We start from the raw sequence: 24,597 nt of genomic DNA, 5'->3' as shown, positions 1-24,597 counted from the left end.
ATAATGAACGTAGACTGGTTTAGACATTTATTACCACTGAACAGTGGTTTTATAGCATCTGTATGCACTGTGCTGTTGTGCCATTACTCATATGAGAGATATTCTATGATTTTTCATTTAATACTTCCCCTGGCTTTTTTTCTCCTTTAGACTTGGAAAAAATATTCTGTATTTTACTGCTAGTGGAAATGCAACCATTTGTATTTAAGCATCTGTGGTAGCAGCCTGAGCTTGTTGAATATTCATTGGAGAATGGCAGAGTTGGATTTGTGAGCCCTCTGAAGTCTCTGCATATGATGTGAAGAATGCGGACTTGTAACTTGGACACCTGTATTAGGTGGTTCCTGTATTAGATGGCACTAATGCTCCCTGAAGAGATTTAAGTTGCTTGTGTTTGGTTACTCACGCATGCATACGTGGCAGAAACCTGGCTGAAGTTGACGTAGCCTCATTCCCAGACCTGCAGTTTGTCCAAACTCTGAAGAAGAGGATTCCTGGGGTATGGTATTGATCTTTTGTAGCCCCTTGTTTCCAAAGGCAGACTTTCCATCCTTTTCTGTACTGTGCATTCGTTTAATAGCAGTGTGTGCTCATATTCTTCAATGAATCAGTGCTGAAAACTTCCATTCCATCTAGCACGAGAGATCAGTTAATCTTTTTCAACAATGTTCACGTAATGGGGCCAGCTCTCCTCTCAATGTATTTGGTAACTGCATTAATGTTAGTAGGAGTTCCACGTGCACGCAGGGAGCAACGGTCTCCAACATCTCTATGACAACTGCTAATTCAGTGTGACCAATATATAATTTCTGCTTCAAGCTTGAAGCAGTCTTTAGACCATGAAGTTAGTCTTACAGCCATGTTGAGGAATTGCTTTGTTGCCAATTCAAATCCCGATGCAGGATTTTTAGTAGGATTGTGTTAAAAATTAAGATGGTAGTAATAAACTGTTCAGATTCATGTTCTGTTTGCTACAATTAAGTATGTGAACCGAGTATCTTAATCTTAGCTAAAACAGCTAAAGATTGAACAAATTTTCAAGCTCTGATGACTAAAGGCTGATGGAGACCTTTAAGGAATTGTTAGCAATGGAATCTTAGGTCTTTGTTCAGGGTTGTATCATAGAGAAGGCAACACCTTTTATTAAACTCAGTTTTGGTGTGCTGGTGAGGTGAAGTAGGAAACGTTTTCTTGGCAGAATTAACTGTAACTAGTCTTTTAGAGTTCATAGTGGTTTTCTTCTATGGATGGGTAAAATAACCACTCTTGTGAGATAATAGAATAAAATATTGTTTAGTGGTTTTCCTTCTGTGTATGTTTTGGTGAGAATCGGGCTACCTAATGTCATTAAGCAATTCTGAGAATTCCAGAGCTTTCTGGCTGTCCTGTCTTTGTTTTTATCTCTTGGTCTCAGATGGGTTGGAACTCAGAATTTGGTTCCAGTAGGAGTTAATGCATAGAAAAGGAGGGAGAAGTATTGTGATTTGTGTCAGTGGGGTTTCATTTTAATGTTCGTGTTCCTCTGGATTTCTACTGTGAGGATAATAACAAAAGGCGGCAACTGTTTTCTTCCTAACTACAAATCTTGTAGTGTCTCCTCGCCTAGAAATCTTTCCATGTCTTTAAGTGTTTCTGAGTCTCTTCACCTTCTGCGCCGATAGCATTGTTAGGCTGAACACAATAATCCAGCAGAAAATTTACCTTTCAGTAGTAAAATATTTGACTTCAGTGCCACCTTTGAAAGACGATGTTTTGTTTGCCATTTCAAAGGCAAACTGAGCAGAATGTATCTCCCATTTTTAATTCATATGACGTTGCAAAAGCTTTTAGTTATTAAAAGTAGTAGTTCATTTCTTTTCAAACCGTGTCCCAAGTCTGCTAATTGGTTCTGTGTTTTTTTGAACAGCATTGTTAGGCCACTGCATAGATGTTAAATGTATTTTAGCAGCTCTCAGTTTAGCAGAGGACTGGAATGCAGACAGGTATTCGTTCACTACTGTTGGTTCATCTGGTAAATGAACAAGTCCTATGTCTCACAGTAATAGTAATGCAAGCATGAATCCCCTCTTTTAAAGAAAGCTGAAATGACCCTCACAGTGAGATTATTGCCCATGTCCAGAATCGGCTATTTCAGGCGCTTGCTTTCCTTGCACGTAGGCAGTTAGTTTTTTCTGCAAATTCTAAATTTTTGCACAGAAAGACTTTTCTCTGCTCATTGAGAACCTGTGGATTAGGAAGGTTTGCCGATTTTTTTAAAAAAAACATTTACTAGTCAGACAGTTGCTTCAATGTCAGCCAAATATACGGTCACTGTCAGAAAGCAAAACTTTCCCTCTGTGAAGCCCGAGCACTTACAAATTAGGAACGCTTACTGTGTCCCTTAGGTATTGCAGTGCTGACATTTTAGACACTGAAGATGATTTTTTTTTTTTTTAAAATCAAAATTGGCAAGTCATGTCACCTTAATCTGTAACAACCGAATTCCAGACCCTCTGTTTAGAAGTGGGGGATTTTACTCCTCTTCACAGCTCCATAACTGGGGATCTCTGAAGCGCGTGCAGCTGTACCAGTAACGCCGTGTGCTTCTAGGTCTGGCCTTTTGCTCAGCAGGCTGTACCTTTGCAATATTCTGTGGTGCCTAACCTTCTCAATACAAAGAGCACTTTGTTAGTGCAGATGTAGGCATATCCTAGTGAAGTGTCCTAAGTCAGATATCCTGAGGGATATTGAGGTGATCCTATTTCTCATCAGGAAGCAGCAGAGGCATTGCATGTTTGCTCTAAGTACACAAGTGTTGTGCCTTAGTGCGTTACTGATTCTGTTCCGTGCCAGATTTTACTGCAGAATTAACTCCAAGACATCTGCAGAACAAATCCTCTTGCTTGCTGTGTAAGAAATGTGTTGCTAATTGTGTGGGTGGCATTTCTCAGTCTGCTTGGGAGTGCCAGGAACCATATTGTATTATTTTTAAAGCCACTGAAGGCTGATAACAATCTGTCTGTAACTGTAAAATAATAATCAGATGTAATGACAGGAGAAATAAACTTCCCAGCTGACTTGATAGAAAAACGTGTTCTTGTTGAGTAGATACTTCCAGAGTTAGCAAGTAATAAAAGCGATTTGCTGGCAATAAATACTGCTAATTTCAGTGACATTTAATAAGAAGAAAAACTTAAAAAATCAAATTAATTAGGAAACAGCTAACATCATCTGGGTCCCAGTCTCGCAGGTCAGAAGGAGGAGGAGGTAACCAGCTTGATTTCTTCCCCCACCTCTGTTCTGGCCTGGCCTGCAGTTACTGTGCTTCAAATAGTGTAGGATTCAGAAGTGAAAATGAAGATGATTTGATCTGTATAAACATTAGGGGAGGGGAAACAACTCACAGGAACCCTAATTTTAAGTAGTATTAGCTACAAAGACTCAAAACCTGTTTAAAATGGAAGTTGTTTTCCTTATTTTCTACTCAAGTTAAATCTTTGGAGGTATTTTTAACTCAAGTATGTCCTTGCCTTTTCAAATGGCCTCTGTGTGACTGGTTTTATTTATTTATTTTAAGCTTTCATTTACATCTCAAGTTAAGATTATCCTAGGCCTTCAAGGAAATCTTTTTCTCAGGGTATTGTACATTGAATTACTTTGTCCAAGTAGATTAATAAAAAGAGGTTTTTCATTAGAAGCTCTTCCAGGTGCTATACAGTTACCATCAAAGTATGATTAAAGGCTATTGCACATGTAGCAGTCTTAAAAGGTGGCTAGAGGAGGTTTTTCTCTGAGGAATAATTGACTCTGTCTTCGCTTACATTTCTAGACAAAGATAAGATTTTTGGAAAACTTTCTATTGATCTGTAAGCAGGCAAGATGCAATTTGGTCTTGCCTGTCCATTCATACGTAGTCTCTAATGATCCTGCAGAACAATATTAGCAGTAATAAGTCCACTGAAAGTTGTGCTTTCCATTTATATTCAAGATCAGTCGTAATTCAGTTTGGTGTTCTCCTAAATGACATTTATTAGAAGGAATCCAAGTTGCATTTCTGTTGTATGCAGTTTAAGTTGTGGTACCTAACTTGTCTTTAACAGCTTTGTCCCGGTTTCTGTGTTTTCTGAAGTAGAAGTTTGAAATGGTTGCTTCATTATATTAAAGCCCAAGGACATGGAATAGAAATAAAGTTGTTTTTTAAAGGTGATATGTCTGACGTAGACCAATGAAGCCTGATTAGATACCTCATTCCATAATTTTTGAGATGTATATTTCTATATATACACACAGACATGAGACAGAGCTGTGCGTTATTCTGCACGTAGCACCTGTGAGGAGATACTAGAGCAAATGTCAGGAGAATTTGTTTGGTTGTGTAGTGGGGGTTCAAAAGGAAGTTTAATGTAGAGCCTTCTTTTATTCCGTAATCTGTCACTAGGTCTTCATACAATTAGAATGAAAATGATAGGCTCGGGAGTTTGCTAGACTTCGGTACATCATTCCTTTAGCTGCTAATTAACTGCATCAAGTTCTTCCACCCTTCATGAACTTGCTAAGGATGACTTTGACTGCAGATAGGCTTGTAGAATTTATTTGCTATTTGAAGGTAGTTGTCTCTTACAAACTTTCTCTTAGAGTTTTGAGGACCAAACTAAAGTTTAGAAACTTTAGATATCTCTACAGTGTCATAGATGTCACATTATAGTTCTATGAATCTTTTCGTCAAGGAATTAAAAAAACCCCAATCACCCCCTCAAGCCCAAAGCAAAACTCCAACCAAACAAAAACCCACTATAGTCTGACACTCTTCTGTGACCTCATAGAAGAGAATGTTCTGTGTATTTATTGTACAGAGGAGAGAAATTATTAGAATTTCATCTGCCAAAGTTGTTTATCTAGAGCTCTTAAAAAAGGCCCAGAAGGAAAAAACCTAATGTTCTCATCTTTTGGGGAATATACCTGGAAGCTCACTTTCACTTTCCACAAGCTTCCCATCCAGAACTTGCCTGATGTCCCTTTTGGAATCTCTGTAACTCATTGCAGGCTCAGAATGGATGGGGGTGGTAGAACCGAAACCAGAGAGGAAAATATGCAGAAATGTAGATGGCTACGTTACCTGTTGTTTTTTTCTCTATAAATAGCTTGGTGTCATCAGAAGTATGAGAGACGGTAGGGGAGAAGGAAAGGAGGACTTGAGTGGGGCTGTGAGGCTGCTGAGATACTCACAAAGAGACTGGGGATCTGGGCAAGGAGGCTTGACGGATTTATGCAGCTAATGCCTATGATGGGTGTAAGGTAGTAAGTCACTGAAGCAGTTGTTAATACCTTACTTATGGATGAATTCTTAAAACTCCAGACAGATCACTCTAACGGACAGAGGCCTTTTTGATGGTGGGTACGAACAGTGGATGTCTTGGAGGTCATGAAATGCTTATGATAGGTAATGATATTTATGTGTGTATGTTTTTAAATGCTTCTGGTGTCAAGATTTTGACCAAAAACTTCTTCAAAATCATGAGCAGGCCCGCACTTACTTTCCACATCTTTACACAGACTGGTAATGAATCTCCTCTTGTTCAAATTATTTAACCTCTGTGTAAATTGCTGCATTTAAAAAATGGGAATTACAGGGCTCTGCGGGATACAGGCTGCAATACATATGGTTGTTGCTATTGTTGCAGTACTGTGAGAAAGCAAAATCCTGCACTATAAAGATGTCTTGCTGAGAAAAAGCAACCTGGAGGGTTGTTTGGTGGCATCCCACAAGGGGACACAAACATCTCTCTCTGTCTCTCTCTCTGAAACTCTGTATTTTGAGAGCCCAAGATATGTACCAAAGATAAAACAACTCTGCCTTGAACAAGGGAATAAAGCAAGGCAACAGAGTCAGGAACTAAATGGCATCTTGGCTTGGATCAGACCCGGCGTGGCCAGCAGGGCCAGGGAGGTTCTTCTCCCTCTGTGCTCGGCACCGGTGAGGCCGCTCCTCGAATCCTGGGTTCAGTTCTGGCCCCTCACCACAAGAAGGATGTTGAGGCTCTGGAGCGAGTCCAGAGAAGAGCAACGAAGCTGGTGAGAGGGCTGGAGAACAGGCCTTATGAGGAACGGCTGAGAGAGCTGGGGGTGTTTAGCCTGGAGAAGAGGAGGCTGAGGGGAGACCTCATTGCTCTCTACAACTACCTGAAAGGAGGTTGTGGAGAGGAGGGAGCTGGGCTCTTCTCCCAAGTGACAGGGGACAGGACGAGAGGGAATGGCCTCAAGCTCCACCAGGGGAGGTTCAGGCTGGACATCAGGAAAAAGTTTTTCACAGAAAGGGTCATTGGGCACTGGCAGAGGCTGCCCGGGGAGGGGGTCGAGTCCGCACCCCTGTTGGGGTTTAAAGGGCGGGCAGACGGGGCGCTGAGGGTCGCGGTTCAGCGGCGGACGGGGACGGTCGGACTGGAGGATCCCGCGGGTCCCTCCCGGTCCCTCCCGCCCCGCTGGCGCCGCCCGTGCCCGGTCCGAGCTGCCCCGGGCGGGGCGGGGCGCGCGCTGACTTCACGGGAAGGAGGCGGCGGGGGGTGTGTCCGCCGCGCCGCCTGCGGGAGGGGGATCGGCGGGCACGGGCGGCGGCGGCGGCCGGGCGGGTCCCCCCGGAGGAAGATGGAGCTGGGGTAGCGAGCGGAGGGTAAGGGCCGCTCGGCGCCGCGGGTCTCTGCATTGCGGGCAGGTGAGCGCGGCGGCGGCGGCGGCGGCGACCCGGTGCCCGGCGGCTCGTCCCGGCCCCGGGCGGGCGGCGGGGGCTCCGGCGGGGCCAGCGGCCCTCGGCACCGCGCTCGGCCTTACATAATCGCCTTGGAAAGCTCGCTCCGCTCCGCTCGCCCCGGCGGCTCCGAGGTCCCGGTGAGCGGCCGGTGCGGCGGCGCCCAGCCTCTCCCGAGCCGGTGAGGGGAATCAAGAGGATGAATTGTCCGCTCTGCCGTAGCCGCTCAGCGGTACCGGCGGGTTCTCATCGCTGCGCGGGGCCAGGGGCTCCGCTCGCCCTCAGCCGCGCGTGGAACCGACCCGCTGCGGCGCTGCCCGAGCCCCGCTAACTCCCGAGGCGTCTCCCCTCAGGCCCGGGCTGCGCTGCCATTGCCAGCGGACAGGTAGAAATCCAACACGAACAGAGAGGAACCTTTCACACTTTTCGTTTGACCTTCAGCGTCTCAGGCAGGCGCTGGGGAGCGGTGGTCGGGGTGAGCGCTTTGCAGTGGACTGGTTTAAAATACCTCGCTGGACGCAACATATGCGACTCCAGTCACTCCTAGGGTGGCCCACGACCCGCGTTCCCAGCTCTGCGGCCGAAGGAAACTGCTGCCCGATACGTTTGGCCCACATTTTATTCTGATCCGTGCGTGCAGATGACATTGACTTTAGGAAAGGTTGCCGTGGCACAGATTGAAAGCAAAGTGTATTAAGCTTCTGGAATGGAAAATGCTGTTGGTAGGAAAAGCGTTGGTTTGTTATTTATAATTTGTTATTAAAGTATGAGTGGGATAGCTGTTGAGGCCAGATCTGGCTCCGTTTTCTGCCGTTGATGGGAATTGGCTCATTGTCTCCTTTCTGTGGATTTTGCCCGGGTGCGTGTGTGCTGCTCACACAGGGGCAACCTCCAGCTGCCCCGTTTGAACCTGGAATATAGGTGAATATCGATGCCTGCCCTCCTCTGGCACGCTTTCTATTGCAAGCCTGTATGGTTTTGATAAAGCTGTAACGCTGATTGTGGTGTGGAGTATAGAACTGATGTGGGCTGCGCACACCCACGCAGCAGAAATGATGGTGACGTGGAATGGAAATGATGCTTTTGCGAGTCTTGCCCTTTTGTGATATTATGGTTTTATGTTTGGAGTGTACAGGAGGCTCTGTCAGTTTCAGGACAGCTTAATTACTGCATAATAGAATAATATGAAGAGTATGAGGCTCTGTAGGGTTCAGGCCTAACAGGCTAATAATTTGCTGTATGTGTCATGTGAAAATAACTGATTGATTGCTTAATCATAATGTGTTTATTTTTGAAAATGGTAGGTTTTGGCAAATGGGATCGAGAAGATTTTGGTCTTGGTTTACTGATACAAGATCAAATAAGGATGGCAATGGCTGGATATTGCAGGCTCCAAGTAATGATCAGGTGGGAAGATACTTACTCCTTTCGTAGTAGGCTTATCTCTGCATCTTTCTTTGCCTCTGGCACATCTCCCTCATAGCCTTGTTGGCGGATTCAGCAAAAACGCCAGGGCCTGAAGAGACTTTTAGTGAGTGGGACTCCAGGTCAGGAATTTTGTAGAGCTGTATACATGCAGGCCTAAGGACATTGACTTAGATCTTGCCTATGCAACTGCTGTGCTAATCGTTGCCATCATTCCCCTTTATTTTATTTATTAAAAAAAAGAATCTATGTTTTAATTAGCCAAAGTACTGCGTAGGGCATCTAGTTTTAATTTAAAGCTGTATTTTTGAACCTAATCCTGTTGTTGTTTAGAATTTTGTATGAGTTCATTGGTGTCATATCTGTTATTTGGGGCACAATAGTATTTTTTTTATTTACTACATAGACACATAAAAACTTGAAAAATGCATATATCATCTTGTTGTCACCTGCTGTTATTTAGCTCATTATTGCCTTAGGCCTACTAACTTCTATAGTCTTAATAGGAGGAGAACAACACTGGCAAAGTGTTGCTATGTAGTTAAGTATTGCTGAAGAGAAGCCTTGAGTTGAAAGAGTGTTTAAAGGGCTGAGGGAACTAGCGGAATATTTGTCACCAGATAGTCTAGGCCACTAGGCATTTAATGAGGCCTCCTTCTGCATTCCCACAAACAGAATGCAATCTGAATCTGCTTTTGATTTGAATTTCATAAAATATCTTGGATTCATGTTAAGCAAAAATTAAACATAAACTTTTCCTTAAGAAAATGGCAAATGCTTAAAATATCAGGTGTAACTGTTATTAAGTTGAGGACTGAAGTAAGTCAAGAAAGCTTTTCTTTTGTTGTTGTTGAAGATTTTGCAGTCTTCTAGTTCATTTATAGTTGATAGGCACTGCGCGGCCGTGCAAATGGCTTAGACCAAGGTGCAGAGCTAAATGACGTGTGGGCTTAAGAACAAACTAATTGGTATCACCTTGATGAACAAACTGGGAGACTAACCTGGCTGCTTAGATTGTCAGAAAATCCTGCAATAGTGTATAAATTTACTAGTTCTAGTGCAATATAAATATTGGTTAGAAGGTACGCTGCATCTTTCTTCATTGTTGGTTTCCTAAGACAAAGCATGACACAGAACTACAGAAATTGGGTGTCCCCAGGTAAGATGGCAGAACTGTCTTCAAATCCTTGAAAGTAATTGATTTCTTTTAAAGGCAGATTAATTAGTATATGCATATAAATGTGACAAGACTATCAGTTTGCTATCAAATATTTTCTGGTCTTTCTGTGCCGTCCTCCAACTAATGATCTAAGGGAGAGAAAAATGTAGGTCTACTAACAAGCATGGATGTACTGGAGATATGCAAGACTTCACTTACAGTTCTGATTTTATTCTGTTCTCCTCGCATAAGTGCTTCTGTGAAGGGTATTTCTGATTCCAAGTAGTTTGAAGAGACAAAGCTAATTGGGATGTATTTCTAGTATCATTCTCAGTTTACTTCAGATTGTTCTTCTATTTGAGGTCAGTGCTGTCTATTTTAGGATATGGTTATACCAGTGATTTTTAGTCACAGTGCTTTGCTGTAGTGTTTTACTGCAGCATATTATTGACATTATCTGTGCTTACCTTATTTAATATCTCTTGGATGGACCCTTGGCAAAGCCTTAGGCTTGAAACAGGGAAATCGTTGAACTCACTTATTAGCTTTTATTTTGAGTGTTTATAAATCCGTTTAATATTCTAGAGTCCTTCACCATTTTGAAATACACTTTAATATGAAAAAAACCTCAGGATTACCATGATGAGAGTATGATTTTACTCTTGTTATGTAATTTATAGAAGAAACGTAAGATTGCTATTGCTGAAAGTATTTTTGAATACGTCTTTTTTTTCAGAATGAGCATATCTGCAAATACTTCACGATACTTTTAGTAAAATCAGTAGGTTTCACATTGTATGTTGAAAATTTCATTAGCCAGAACACCGAGTTATGCTTTCACATCATGATTGCAATCTTGCACGTGACGCTTCAATACCATTTAACCTGTATAGAGAACAAAGTACGGTTTTTTTTTTTTAGTACAAGGGTAAAGTAGCCATTTTCATCTGTCATTGTTTCACAGATGCTCGGTGCTCTTCAGTGCATTTTTCCTCACTTGCACATTCTCTTAGGATCTGCTGAGTAATCATATGCATTGACTGGTTAGTCAAAGAAGGAGCAAAAGCCATGTAGAAGCAGAGCAAGCTGTGAAAGAATTTTGGTTCTCATTTTTGTCACAATGGTTATAGTTCCACTATTGTTTTCTGAATTAGAGTAAGGAACACTGAGAACTTGTTCTTTAATTAGACGCTCCATGTTTCTAATGCTGATGTCTGCTGATGCCACCGTGGCTGCTGCCCTATGGAAATCTACAAAGGTGTTGCTGCTGCATATGGCCAGGAGAGGTAATACATTTCTAAGCTATTGCTGTGATGTTATCAGAAAGCTGTTCTAATGCCTGTGATTAAAATGGCTAGCTGCCATGGTGATGCCATAGAAACTGGTAAAATAATCGTTGCTTAATAGGAAATCTGAATGAAAATATTCTCCTCTATTTTTTTTTTTATCTTTTTTGTTTCAGCATCTTAGCAGGAATGAAACTCTGCCGGTTCAATATTGTTCAACAATATTGAACAATAACGTGTTCAAATTATTTGAACAATAACGTGTTCAAATTATTTGAACAATAATTTGTTCAAATTATTGAACAAATTCCTTTGCTCTGTGTTACACAGCAGAGCAGGCTGAGGTATTGGTGCTGTTGAAACATTAAATGAGTGAGTGACTGACAATTCAGAAATTCCACAGACTACTTCTGGTCTCAAGAACAGGGGCATTGGGGTAGAGGCCTCTCTTACAACACCGACCTTTGTTAAGTCAATTTACTCTCTTCTACTGTCATTACTTTCTAAATAGTGCAGTAACTATAGTTTTCTTGAAAAGTGCTCTTCCAGCAGACAAGGGCTACGACTGTGTCCCATGGGCACTGTCCCATAGATCCTCAAAGCGCAGTAATGACAGAACTTGAATTTGGGAGCCTGACGTTGTAAAGGGTTTTGTCTGTCTCAAACTATGCAAATCATGAACGCAAGGATGCCAAATAAGATCATATAGCAGGTAATATCTGTACTTGATTAGCTTTTTCCATCTGAGGTCTACTGCAATAAGAAAGAAACACTCCCTGACTTGGACTGCTCTCTCTCGGTTGGAATGAGTCATTTCTCTGTTACTGGTAAGTGACTTTACTGGGTATTTACACCCAGTTGGAAGTTCCTAAGAAAGGACTTGGAGGGAGTGATCCTGGATACACCTGTCTAGTACAAACTCACTAAATTTTTGTGCAAATAATTATGTTGTCTTCAGAGTTTCCAAGATACTGCAAAGGAGCTTTTATGCTGTGTCAAATAGTTTTCCCTCTTAGCACTAAGATCAGCACAGAGGAAAGGTTCTTGATTCGATGTGGGTAAACTTGGGCTTATTGGTTAGATTCAGTGTGTACTAAGCAGCAAAAGCAGAGGTAGACCATTCCCCCTCATCTGATCGCTCCATGCCCTTGTAAAGAGTTCTTCCTCAGCTTTCTTGTAGATCCCTTCAGGTACTGGAAGGCCGTTCTGAGGTCTCCCCAGAGCATTCTCTTCTCCAGGAAAGGTAGAGTGTAAAGGGAAGGCAGATTTACATAATTCCAGCAGAAATAATGACAGAATATGCAACCTGTATATAAAGTTCACATTTAGGAAGGATTCAGGCAGTATTGTGTTCATCAGTTTTACAAGCACAGATGAGTAAGAGCTGGAGAGAAACCTCCCTTCAGTACAAATTAACAGGAGTAACCTGTAATGTAGTAGTCTGGCAGAGAAAGCCATAAGGATAGCATCAAATAAAGTCAGGTTAATACAGTGTCTGCAGCATGATAAGTTGAGGCTGTTTGCTGTTAAGAAATTGCCTTTGCAAAGCAGTAACCTTTTTGTTAACAGTGAGTGCTGGGGTGCCCTAGAGTTTGCAAGCTGAGGATTGAATTCAGGATTGTTAGGTCAATGTGAATTTAGTACAAGCTTAACAACAGCTGATATGCTTTGTATCAATTTTGGTTTTCCCTTCATAAGTGTTTCACATTTGGGTTTTGAAATCATAGAAGCAAGACTTGACCGTGGGAGGGTGTATCAATGCCAAGTCATTTAGGGGAAGCTCCAGCTCTGAGCAATAGTTAGCCACAAGGATTTGAGGTCCTGTGAGGTATTCTCACAGCTTTTTATCATGTAGTTTTAATAACCCAGGGTGCAGGTCAGGTGTTCTAAAATTGGGCTTTATGCAATGTGTTTTCTGTATTAAAAGGCTGGTGTGAAGGAACGAATTATTGAGCCGTGTAGTTGTGGATGACTTTTAGTGGATGAGGGACACTTGGAATGGCAGGTCCTCTAGAAGCTAAGTGTTTCTTAGCAATAGACGCTTTGCTCCTTCAGACTTTTAGACACAACTACAATATTTTAGGACCTCAGATATACAGAACTTGCATCCATCTGTTTATAATTGAAGTTTTCTTGCACATTTGTGTTACGGTAGATTTCCTCTGTTCTGTTCATTGCTAAATACTTGGAGGTGGAGTTTCAAATAAATTAGGAAAAGTTGTTTGCACTCATATGAATAATTCTCCTCTTCAGGGAGGCATCCAGAAGTGCTTTGCCAAGTTTCTTTTCCTCTAATATTCTTCCCTGTCAATAGTCATACTTGTATCTCTCTGCTTGAACATTCCAAGCTGAGGATGCTTAATAGATAAGGACTGTATAACATTTTGGGGCAGGAAATACACAGACAGATACTCATTAGTGTATAGGTGAACTGTGAATACTCAAAGCAGAATTTAATCAGGGTTAGTGAAAGAATAGCTATTCTTGGCAGGAATAGGAGGAAACTAAAGGCTGTGAAAACACATGTTCTGTGATGTAAAGTAAAGAGGGTTCTCTTGAAGAAGCCTCATGCAGAGGTCTGTGATGTCTCCTGGGCGACGCATTTTATATTTTTATCATACTTCATTGTTCAAAATTTCTTCTGATGTTGATAGATAAAAGCATGTGCAAAAGAAAGAGTAAGACCATAAAGTCTAGAGTAGTGTTGTTTGTAACAGTAATCATTATATTGTCTCTTTCTGGGAGATACCTGTTTCCTACTGCTTAGTCTATCCCAAATTCTTTTCTTTGTTCCTTTACCTTTCAAAGGGAGAGTCCCTGTAGCTGGCAGAGGAGGATGGGTCAAGCAGAGGATAGTAGGCTGGAAATTGAACCTCAGGACTTCTGACTGGAAGAATTAACAGCAGTTTTGCAATGGGGTCTGTGTGTGTTTGCAGTGAGTTTGTCTGTGATTATAAACATGTGCTACAAACTTCATTACTTATTACACATGGAGGAATGTTCTATGAAGCAAGCCTGAAGGCGCTGATACACTGGCACGTGCGCTTTACTGGTACGATGTATTGCTTACCTGCAGGCCTGGTAGCCTGACCATGAAAAGAGGATCTGCGCATTTCAGCAGATAAACAATGTGTAGTCTTACTGGAAAAGCTGATGAATGTGCATCCAGTTCAAGTATTGCCAGGCTGGCTGCTCTCCCTCAGTGCTAACGCAGATCAGGTGCCTGAGCTAAGCGCCTGTGAGTGCGAAGTGTTGCCCTAGTGAAGTGCAGACCTCAATTAACATGGAAATATAAATCATCACCTCTTACTGCCACAGGAGACTAATATTCATGCCTGAGCAGCTCAGTTGTAAGTATCTGGAGTTGATGAGATGGTTGCATCTAGCTGAGAATCTCTTGACTTTCTTTGATATAGAATTTGAGAAACAGAACCATTATAATTTTCCTTCCCCAGTTTTCTCTCTTAAATTATGCTTTGCGTGAAAATGGGAGAAATGGTTCCTTCAAAAGCTATTCAGTTGTTAGCTTTCATTCCAGATCACTCTCATATTTGATATAAACGGAGATTTGTACTCATGAGAGAAGGTACCTCTCAAGCTGACTGACTCATTAAATGTATATTTATAGCTATCAAAGAAAAATATGAAATACTCTTATTTGGATTTCATAATAAAGTTCACCTGTATAAAAAGATGCTTTGTTTTTGTGAGGAAAAGGCTGGAAGAACACATAATTTTACTCTGCATGCTGTATGACATTGTGGGTACAAATAGCCCTATGACTGGGTTTAGCTTGATTATTATCTTATATAAGCTATAATAATATAGGTATACATATGTTCTTTGTGAACCATTATTTTTTTCTTCTACAAGTGTGAGGCTTCTGAATGGAGGAGAAAGTGATTCTGTGTGCAAAAAAATTCCTCGAGGGTCCTTGGGAATTGGTGAAAAAGAGGTCTGGAGCTTTAAAAATATAAAACCACTGTAATGGACCTTATTTCCTAGTGAAATAATGCCAGAAAAAAGCCTTTGAGCAGTGGAGTTCTGAGTCTCTTTGGCAGAAGAGGGGATAATTGTGTCAGTAAAATAAATTTTAAGCTAAGATGTGGAAATAATGAATGACCAATTCTGATATTACTGTTGATCAATTCACACCTGGAAAACAAAATCTTCTCTTGTTGGAGAGCTTCAGATTAGGTCTTAGATGTTTTCAAACACTTCCTATGACTGATATCTGTGGGGAAAAAAAATTATTTTGTGTTTCTTGAAATAATGCCATGTCAGCATATTGACTTTTAAAGTGGGTCAAAATCATAGAATCATAGAATAACCAGGTTGGAAGAGACCCACCGGATCATCGAGTCCAACCATTCCTATCAAACACTGACCCGTGTCCCTCAGCACCTCGTCCACCCGTCCCTTAAACCCCTCCAGGGAAGGTGACTTGACCCCCTCCCTGGGCAGCCTCTGCCAGTGCCCAATCACCCTTTCTGTGAAAAATTTTTTCCTAATGTCCAGCCTAAACCTCCCCTGGCGGAGCTTGAGGCCATTCCCTCTTGTCCTGTCCCCTGTCACTTGGGAGAAGAGCCCAGCTCCCTCCTCTCCACAACCTCCTTTCAGGGAGTTGGAGAGAGCAATGAGGTCTCCCCTCAGCCTCCTCTTCTCCAGGCTAAACACCCCCAGCTCTCTCAGCCGTTCCTCATAAGGCCTGTTCTCCAACCCCCTCACCAGCTTCATTGCTCTTCTCTGGACTCGCTCCAGAGCCTCAACATCCTTCTTGTGGTGAGGGGCCCAGAACTGAACACAGGATTCGAGGAGCGGCCTCACCAGTGCTGAGTCCAGAGGGAGAAGAACTTCCCTGGCCCTGCTGGTCACACCGTTTCTGATCCAAGCCAAGATGCCATTGGCCTTCTTGGCCACCTGGGCCACTGCTGGCTCATGTTCAGTTGCTGTCAACCAACAGCCCCGGGTCCCTCTCCTCCAGGCAGCTTTCCAGCCAGACTTCTCCTAGTCTGTAGCTGCACGGGGTTGTTGGCCTTGTTAAACTTCCTGCCATTGGTCTCAGCCCTGCGGTCCAGCCTGTTCAGATCCCTTTGCAGAGCCTCCCTGCCCTCCAGCAGATCAACACTTCCACCCAGCTTAGTGTCATCTGCAAACTTGCTAAGGGTGCACTCGATGCCGTCATCCAGGTCATTGATAAAGACATTGAACAGGGCTGGACCCAGCCCTGGGGACACCACTTGTCACTAGCCTCCAGCTGGATTTCACACCATTTACTTTACAAAATACTTTGCCACATAGGTGGGATTTCTTGGAAATATTTTATCTACTTACCATATCTTTCTTGGATGTGGCTATGGAAAATGCATTATGCTTAGAGAAAAAAATAGATTTCAAGGAAACCTGTACTCTCCCAGTATTGTACAGTATATTTCATGGTCTTAGGTGGAGGTAGTTTTATAACTGTTTCAGTCCTGGACAGTAGAATCTTGAGATCTAGATGAAAACATCTCTAATAAGTGAAATTCTAGTTATGGTAGCTTGTGGTTATCTTATTTTTTCACCATACCGTGAGATATTGAATATAGTGTTAGTTACAATTGTATAACTTGAGATAATGAGCATTAGGTTCATTTCAAATCCATTTAATTTTTTTCTTTAAATGTGACATTAAGAGTGAGGTTTGCTAGTGTTGTGAAGGTAAAAACATCAAAGGAGAACTTAACTTTCTGTACAGATATTTATGCAAAATGTGACCTTTATTTAATCTTCCAGCTTAAGTTACAAAGCATATATTTATGAATATAGTTATAAGGGGTTACCTGTGTTTTTGAAAGAAAAAAAAAAGCTTGTTGAAAATGTAGATTTACAGGCATGTGTTCTAGGAAAATGAGTTATTTACAGGTAGCAAAAATACTTGTTTTAATAACGTTTTTTAGACCTGTAGAAAACTAAACCTTTTACAATTGTTTTGCGTAAGGAAGTACCTAATGCTACAGTAGATTGCCAGAGAAGTTGTGTTTTAAAAAAAATATTTTCATGAATTCTTGAGCAGCCAGATAAGATAAAAGCTTCTCACCCGTTTAATAAAATATCTGGATGGAAAGAGCTGCCGATGATATGCAGTGTTCCTTCTGTGTTGCTTCTGCCTGTTCCCACTGTTTTTTTGGCTGGAGTGCAGCGATGTTATGTATTTGTAGATCTAATAGCTCTTCTCTTCCTCAAGCCTTGCTCTGTTAAATTGGGTCACTGCATATAACGCATGTTAAATAAGACAAGAGGATTTGTCGTATTTACACAAGAAGTTAGTAGCAGGATTTCATAGTATTGCAGCAAACATACATTACAGTTAAGAGTAAGCGTGTTTCCTACAAGTATGTTACTAGCAGGTCACTATCAAAGCCACATATTCTTCTGGAATGCATCTGCCTGTGAATGCAAATGGCACAGGGTTCAGTACAGTTGACCAAATGGAACAGAGGGCAGGTTGTAGCTCTGGGGTTCTGTGGCTTGGTAAGTCTGTGATCAGTGTTTCGTAGCAGAACATTTCGGTTTTATCTGTTAATAGTTCGGATAGCTCTACTTTCTTTGAGAGACAGAGAAACTAAAGTTATTTATTTTATCATACCAGTAGCCTGTGCAGAGAGCATTGTTTTAAAAGTTTCCAAAGTTCCTTGCCTCACTTGAAGAGCTGACTACAGGTCCTTAAAAGATCCCATAACTTCTTATGGGATTTAGGCTTCTAAGCCTTATGAAGTATTTTTTAGAACTTCATACTTGTCCTCATGATTAAATTGCCAGACAAAGGTGTAACTTTATTAACTTTCAAGCTGTAAAACACCAGTACAAAACATTCATCTTAAATCTGATAAAGTGGAGCTGCGTATCAGCCCCAAATCTGCGTGTTTTCTCTGTTCTCCTGTGATTTGTAAAAATTAACAGTTTCCTAGCCCTTAGACACATCTATTTAAAACGGAACCTGCAGTCATATGGTCTTTCCTAAGCTGTGGCAAATACTTGTTGTGCTATAATGTCTCTGCTAGTTATTCCTTTTACCTCCTTTTTCGTTGTAACAATAGGAATTGAATATGTGATAAAATACTTGTTGATTTTAGGGCATTCAAGGGAAATTTGCTGCTCATAAATACAGTAGTCTTGGAAGAATCCAGAAGTTTGAGGATACTATTTTGTGTCGCCTCAGATGGTAGCCTAAAAGGCAAGTTTTTTGGTTTTTTTTTTTAACGGAAAGCTCACATGCTCACCGTGCTTTGAAAAAACAACTGGATTCTGCAGAAATCCAACAGTGCCCCAAATGAGGCATTAGTTAATCTTTTCATTACTGACTTGGATGAGATTGCCTGCATTATGTATCTGTGAAAACAAGATAGAAGGTCTTGCAGGAACTTTGAAGGGTAGGAATAGAATGAAACATGACCGTGACAAACTGAATGTGTAATCTAAAATAAGCACCATGTAATTCAATGATTATTACACTTCAGTAAGAATAGTCGTTTGTGAGGACTATGCAGTTGAACAGGTTCCTAATCTGAGGGAGCTGTGTGTTGGTCAGATGTGGTACTGTGGCATCCCTTGCTCTTAATTTGTGCAGAAGACTATCTGTTGAGAGGAAACTGCTATTCATGCTGTGTTTCCATCCATGCTTGTCTAAGTATTCAGAGTACTCAGAAATACTGAGTCCCTTTCTCTTCTGTGTGTTCCTACTCTTCAGGGTTTAAGCACCTCAAGCCACGCCAGGGCAGGTTCGGATTGAACATAAGGAAAAATTTCTTCACCAGAAGGGTTATCAGGCACTAGAACAGGTTGCCCAGAGAGGTGCTCATCCCTCGTGGTATTTAAAAGGTGGGGAGATGAAGTGCTTAGGGGTAAGATTTAGTAGCAGACAGGTACGATTGGACTCGATGATCTCAAAGGTCTTTTCCAACCTAGCAATTGTTATTCTGTCGCTGAGCTCAGGAGGTCTCAGCCACTAAGTGTATGTAGATTTTGGAATTATTGTGACCTAAACCGCACAAAATACATGTAACGTATTTGTAAAGATGATCATAGACTGAGATTTCCAAGTATCTGTGTACTTATTGTGATACAATTTGTTTGCTATCTCTTTGTGTTTTTTAACTTTATCCTATGATAAAAAGCTCCTGTTGGCTTCTACTAACTAATGAGACCGTAGGTAGCTTCAGAGGTCTGCAGGTACAAGTCAGATTGCAGAATCGAGGCCAGGATGGAGAAGCTGTTAATGCTGTTGTACAAACTGACACTTAGTGTTTTATATGTTCAGGATTACCTGCAGTGTCCAACGTAGCAAGTGTTTGAAGGGGAAAAATCTTCTTTCTGAGCATCATAAGCTAAAACAGTTGTTAAATTTCATGCTCAGCCTCCGAGTTTATATATGATCATGGAAGATGAGTATCTGCCTTAAATAAAGGAGTAGGTCATTAATCTTTTGAGAGCTGTTCATGCAATCTTTGCAAATACAGAGGCCCTGAGGGTAGCACGGTTTCAGTAGCAGAGCCTGCTAGCTCTTGTGTGATAGCGTGTTGTTAATCGGAAGAGCATGATAGTATACGAGTGTTCATAAACATGCGTGCTTCCAAGCTGAATTGTCACCAGTCTGTTTAAAACAGTTGCCTTTTGCAGATCTTTACTGTTAACGAAATTACCTCTTCAGATTTTGTGTATCTGAAAAGATGCAGTAACAGTGCCAGAAACAAAATTAATATGCCATGGGAATTTCCCTAATGAAAATGATATGGCCTTTATAACCTTTTTAGAGAGGCTTTTCACCAATTACAGCATAAAATGAACTCCCAGGAGACTAAGATGCTCTTATTTTGCCCAAGCTTTTATACTTCTGCCTGCTTCCTTTCATGATACATGAAATGGAAATCGTGAAATAAAATGTAATTCTTTGATACCTTTCCATGGATTCATATTTTTTTTATTATTAATTGTGAACTTCAATTTGAGATTAGTGTTTAATTTTTTTAGTTTTGTAGGCTGCGTTGTTCATGAACAGAAACTAGCAGTAGGAAGTTATTTTTCTTTTGAAAAAATATGTTCTCCATTTTCTACAAAAATGGATTTGTGATTGCAATGCAAAACTTCAATTTGAGACCTGCAGTTATAAAGTTTGATTTTGTAAATGTTTTCTGGTTTGGGAGACTTCTATTTATTCTTTTATTTTTATGCTTTTGTTTTGGAAATGGTGAATAAAATGTGCTTAAACTTTTGTCAGTAGGTAGGCCACTGCGTGCCAAAGAAAACTAACAGAAAGCTGAGTATTACAAGTGTCAAAGGTGAGACAGAGCTGCAACCAGTGTGTACTGGTGTTTATTTAGAACCAACAGGCTTTCATCACACTTGATTTCATTTTGCACACTCACTCACCTGGTCTGTTGCCAGCACTTCATTCACTAGGTTTTGACTTCCCTTCCTAGCAGGGAGATCTGTGCTGGTTTGGGAAGGCCGGGTAGAAAGGTGTGTTGGTTTGAATGGTGCGTCTCCTTGTAGTTGTCAGTCTTGGACATCACTGGAAGGGTCCCTGGACATCCCGTAGCAGTCATTTGCCTCCGTGCATCGCTGATCTCTAGGATTTTCCCTCTCTTCCATAGTCTTTTCTGCAGTCACGGTCTTTGCCTTCTTTCCTGGCCTCTTCTTCTTTCCAAGACTACTGCTTCTTTCTGGGAATCCTTATTTTTGGCACCCAAACTCCTCTCTTCCCGGGTCTGACTACTCTGTACAGAAACACGGTGTGTGATCAGCCTTTTAATTGCATGTTCTGCCTCCGTGTTAACGGGAAGATTCAGAACGAGGTCGTCTTCTTTAGTCCAGTTGTTACCGAAATTCACTGCAACCTATACAGGCTGCTGTAAGCAAATACTTATGCGTGAGAGTTCAAAACTCTGTTTCAGACATTCACCCACAGATGCTCAATTATCTGCTGCCTGTTGGCATTTGAAATGGAAGCTATTCTTTTCACTGTGATGGCAACTAAGGCGACAAAAGTTATGTTTGCTGCCATTAGGGAAACCTTGTCATAATATCTGATCTTGACTAAGATGAGTATCGAGCTTTTGCATCTTTTTTACAGGAACTGAATTTCTAAGATTAGAAGGGATCCAAACATGGATGGATGCTGAAGCAGGAACAACAGCATATGACTGTCAGTCTATATCTCATGTGACTATTTCAGGCTTTACTCTATTCAGAGGTCTTATATAATGTGAGAACTTTTACACGCCGCAGTACCTCATGAGACACAATTCAGGTAGCTCTACGGTCCTTTCGTCACACACAGACTTCTCTATTGACTGTATGTATAAAAACATACAAGCACTATTATAAAAAAAGAAGATGGCCCAAGAGAAGCAGGAACGTCTTTGTTCTTACTGTGAATTTTGATTATTCGTTTTAACTTTTCATCTAACTTTTTGTTTGTGACCTTTTCTTTGATGCTTCTTACATGGTTAACGTGAGGGTGTCCCTTTGCTGGGCTGGAGGAGGATCAAGTTTGCCCTCACTTTTCGGAGTCAGCGGTCTAGCTGGTCATTATGTTATCTCTGGAGGTAATTGACCTCAGAAAGAAAAACCATTTGGGGTGAAACCATTTTCTATGATAAAATGCTTATATATTTGAAATAAATATTAGTGGACTTAGTTAGATTACATTGTAGAAACAACACAGTGCTTTCTCTGCTTATTATTTCTGCATTTCAGGATAGGTAGAGAGGAAAACATTTGAAATATGAAGAACAGCTTCAGAGATGAGGAAACATCTTGGTTTTCTTATTCCATGGGCACTTTAAGGAGCAGATATTAATCTCTTGCTCCTTCCTTGCACTGTTTCTGCAGCTCTTGGTTGTGCTGATTTATTTGAATCAGTGGTGTAGCTGAACCTCCAGTGTCCCCAAGAGAAAACAGTACGGAGGCTGATTGTTTCTTCTGTCAGTTTAGCATCCTTTCTGCTGCTGAGTATCAAATTTTATTGAGAATGTTTCAGCTGGCTCCAAGAACTATGCTGCTGACTGACACCAAAGGAATAGTCACAGAGTGAATGCTCACCACAGTGCTGATCAAAAGCCCCTCTGCTGTTCCATTTGGAAGAAAGTTCGCAAAGCACTTCTCAGGCAGCGTGCTCTGCTTCTGTGGCAGAGCCAAAAAAGATGTCCTGATATATTGTTATTTTTAGTTTTATCAGTTTGAGAAAAGGGATTGGGAACCCTTGGAGAAGTAAAATATCACCCTTTATGAAAAGATAAACCACAAATTCTAGACAATAAGCCTTCTCTGTATTAGTGGCGGAGAAGGATGTTTGCCACACAGGGGTTTTTACACTGTTAGGATAGAATAAATATATACACGTGTGCGTACATACATGTATTTATATGCACATGCAGACACCTCTGTGTGCATGTACACCGAGAACAGGACTGCTTGCTGTTCCCGGTGTTCAGCGTAAGCTTTTCCCATGGGCTCTTCCTTTGTCTCTCTGCTATCTGTCCTAAGCTTGCAGTGGGAATGCAGTGAAGTTCTGGCCCTGCTGACTTCCCAAGGGAGAAGATTTGGGATGCGATGAGATTTTTGGGGAGCGGATGACGTAGGGCTTCTGCTTGTTTTTCAATGTGGGTTTTCTTAGAATTTATTTGAGTTTGTTCCATGGGTGTTTCTCCTCTCCTCTCGCCCCCACACCCGTCCAGCAGCTATTTAGTCTGTCTTGGTTGCGGTAGAGCATCTAAATGCTAGTTTTTGAAAATGTTTTGATGGCAATGACTTTTTGCTTAGGATTCAAGTACAGTCTTGGAAATAAAGAATTAGTCAGCATCCATTGAAAGTTACAGCTGTACCAAAATGTTTTATTGATTTGTTGTTCCATTACAGGACATCTGAAAATTGTGGGATGTGGTAGTAGCTTGTCTAGACTGCTACTGCAGTTAAAATGAGAGAATATCTTTACCGTAGCTACTTACCGAAGACAAAGAAACTAACCTATATATAACTATGTCCCCTATAGCCCCTTTACTTGCCTTTTTGTAAGACAATGAGAAAGGGTCTTTGCAAAATATAAGCACAAGAAGTTTTTTGAGAAGCAGGAAAGCTGTGGGAGTTACAGAACCTGTATTCTTACAAAGGTGGATTTTACTTTCTTTTGAATAGAGAAATATGCTGTTTAATATAAAGATCATTAGCAACAAGGACTGGCGATTTAATTGACAAAGGAACTCCACCTTGTTATTTTGACCTGAGATGAAAATAACCTCACAGTTGCAAGATGTGATCAAACTGTCACAGAGTCTCTGTTTCTACAAGATGGTGAATGTCATGTACAAAACTATGTGACCTTTTTTTGTAGCAAATCTGGCACTGGAAGGGGAATTAGGTTCCTGCTGAGTGGCTATGTGGTTTTTGGCTTACTGTCTAAGATCTTCTTATTAAAATGTTTCCTGCCTCATAAAAACTATTTGTAAAATGATATTATGATAATCACCATCTTGACTGATACATCAGGTGCTGAAGTGCAGACATGGAACACTAACAGCATGTCTCTCCTCGGCTTGAGCTAAAGAGTCAGATGCTGTAGCCAGGATGTGTAATAGCTCCACATCTCCTAAAAGCAGGTAAAACATAGTGAGCGGGTGGATTGTGTTTTGATGTGTGTAGTAGAAACGGGAGGGAAATGCAGTCCCCAATAGATTTCTCACCTAATCGTGGATGTCGTCTTTGTAATCTGTCTCTGAGACTGTTAATTTCTTGCTCGGGAAAGGCAAGAAGATGGGATTCTGTTGAAAATTAAACTTCTCAAAAGACTGAGAGGAGAGGACTGTAAAAAAAAAATCTTCTTTAAAATCAAATGCTTTTCAACCCTTTGGAACTCGATGTTTTGTAAATGACTGCATCCTATTAACCTGTCTTTGCATCTTCCAGCAGTGGTAGTTCTACAACTTCCAACCATTCTCAACTGCAGTTTACTGAATATTTGGATGATTAACACTCAGATTCTGAATTAAACTTTATTCTTCCTTTGCTAGATCACTGAACTGGGGTGTAAGGGAGTGCATAGGGGATAATTGCCAAACTTAAAAAAATTGTAAGGGACCAGCTGCGTAATACATGTGTTAATCAAGTAGTGTTACTTTCCACGGTAAATGAAGAATCTGACTAGATTGGCCTGAAGGTTTTTGATATTGAGAACACTATGAGCAAGGAGACACTTGTGACTGAGGCAAAATTTTTGAATTTGGGGAAAAATAATGCTTGGAGTCCAGAAAATATGTGAAATCTGTGCCTTTAAACTTAAGACATGAGCTTTATATGTAAACACCTAGTGATTTGGTTTTTCACACAACTGAGTAACTATACTGACTCTTAAATTAACTGGATGATACAGATGATTGACCCCTCCCATAGGCCATTTTAATTTTAGAAACCTAAGTTTAGACTTTGAACTCTTATTTAAAATAAGAGCATTGGGTTTGAAAGATTTGGACTGGAACTCAAGAGCTTCACCCTGTCCCTACTTAGATTAGCGTCATCTCTCTGAGCCTCTTCTCCCCACTGAAATCAATAGCAATTCTCTCTGCCTTGAGATGTTCTCGATTTGTTCCATTCATTTTTCACTCATTTTGCTTCATAAAGTATGTGTGTTGCAGTTCCTGTTATTAAAAGTAAAATCTGAATCGGGTACGGAATAGAATTGCTTCTCTTATAATCAGAAACTCAGAGCTAGCTGCTGTAGGTGAAGGTTACTGTGGGTCTCTTCAGCTGTGCCAAAATTTTCAGTCATAAAATGGATTGAAAGGTAACACTAATGAGGGAAAGGGAAAACGTGAATGGAGCATTATGAGTATAACTGAAAATCCATTGGAATTCTTACTTTTAGTTCAGGCAAACTAAAACAACTAATTTGCTTTGATTTGTTTTAATTTAAAAAGTTACTCTCCCAAATGAAGTGGGTTTGGTTTTTTTTTTGGAACTTGCTTATGAAATCT

The 24,597-nt window shown here is 41.0% G+C and overlaps 1 protein-coding gene across 2 annotated transcripts in view; it reads left to right on the top strand.

Annotated features, from left to right (window-relative positions):
- Positions 1-6,582: 6,582 nt before the first annotated feature.
- OTUD7A (OTU deubiquitinase 7A) overlaps positions 6,583-24,597 on the top strand; it is a 97,067-nt gene continuing 79,052 nt past the window's right edge. For both annotated transcript variants that reach the window (XM_069867171.1, XM_069867172.1), the window contains exon 1: positions 6,583-6,688. The gene's annotated coding sequence lies outside the window, so the exon portion shown is untranslated. The remainder of the gene's footprint in view (positions 6,689-24,597) is intronic.

The sequence above is a fragment of the Phaenicophaeus curvirostris genome, chromosome 12 (genome assembly GCF_032191515.1).
Source record: "Phaenicophaeus curvirostris isolate KB17595 chromosome 12, BPBGC_Pcur_1.0, whole genome shotgun sequence".
Lineage (NCBI taxonomy): Eukaryota > Metazoa > Chordata > Aves > Cuculiformes > Cuculidae > Phaenicophaeus > Phaenicophaeus curvirostris.
Note: the sequence above shows the minus strand (reverse complement) of the source record. Positions and strands in the feature narration are given on the sequence as shown.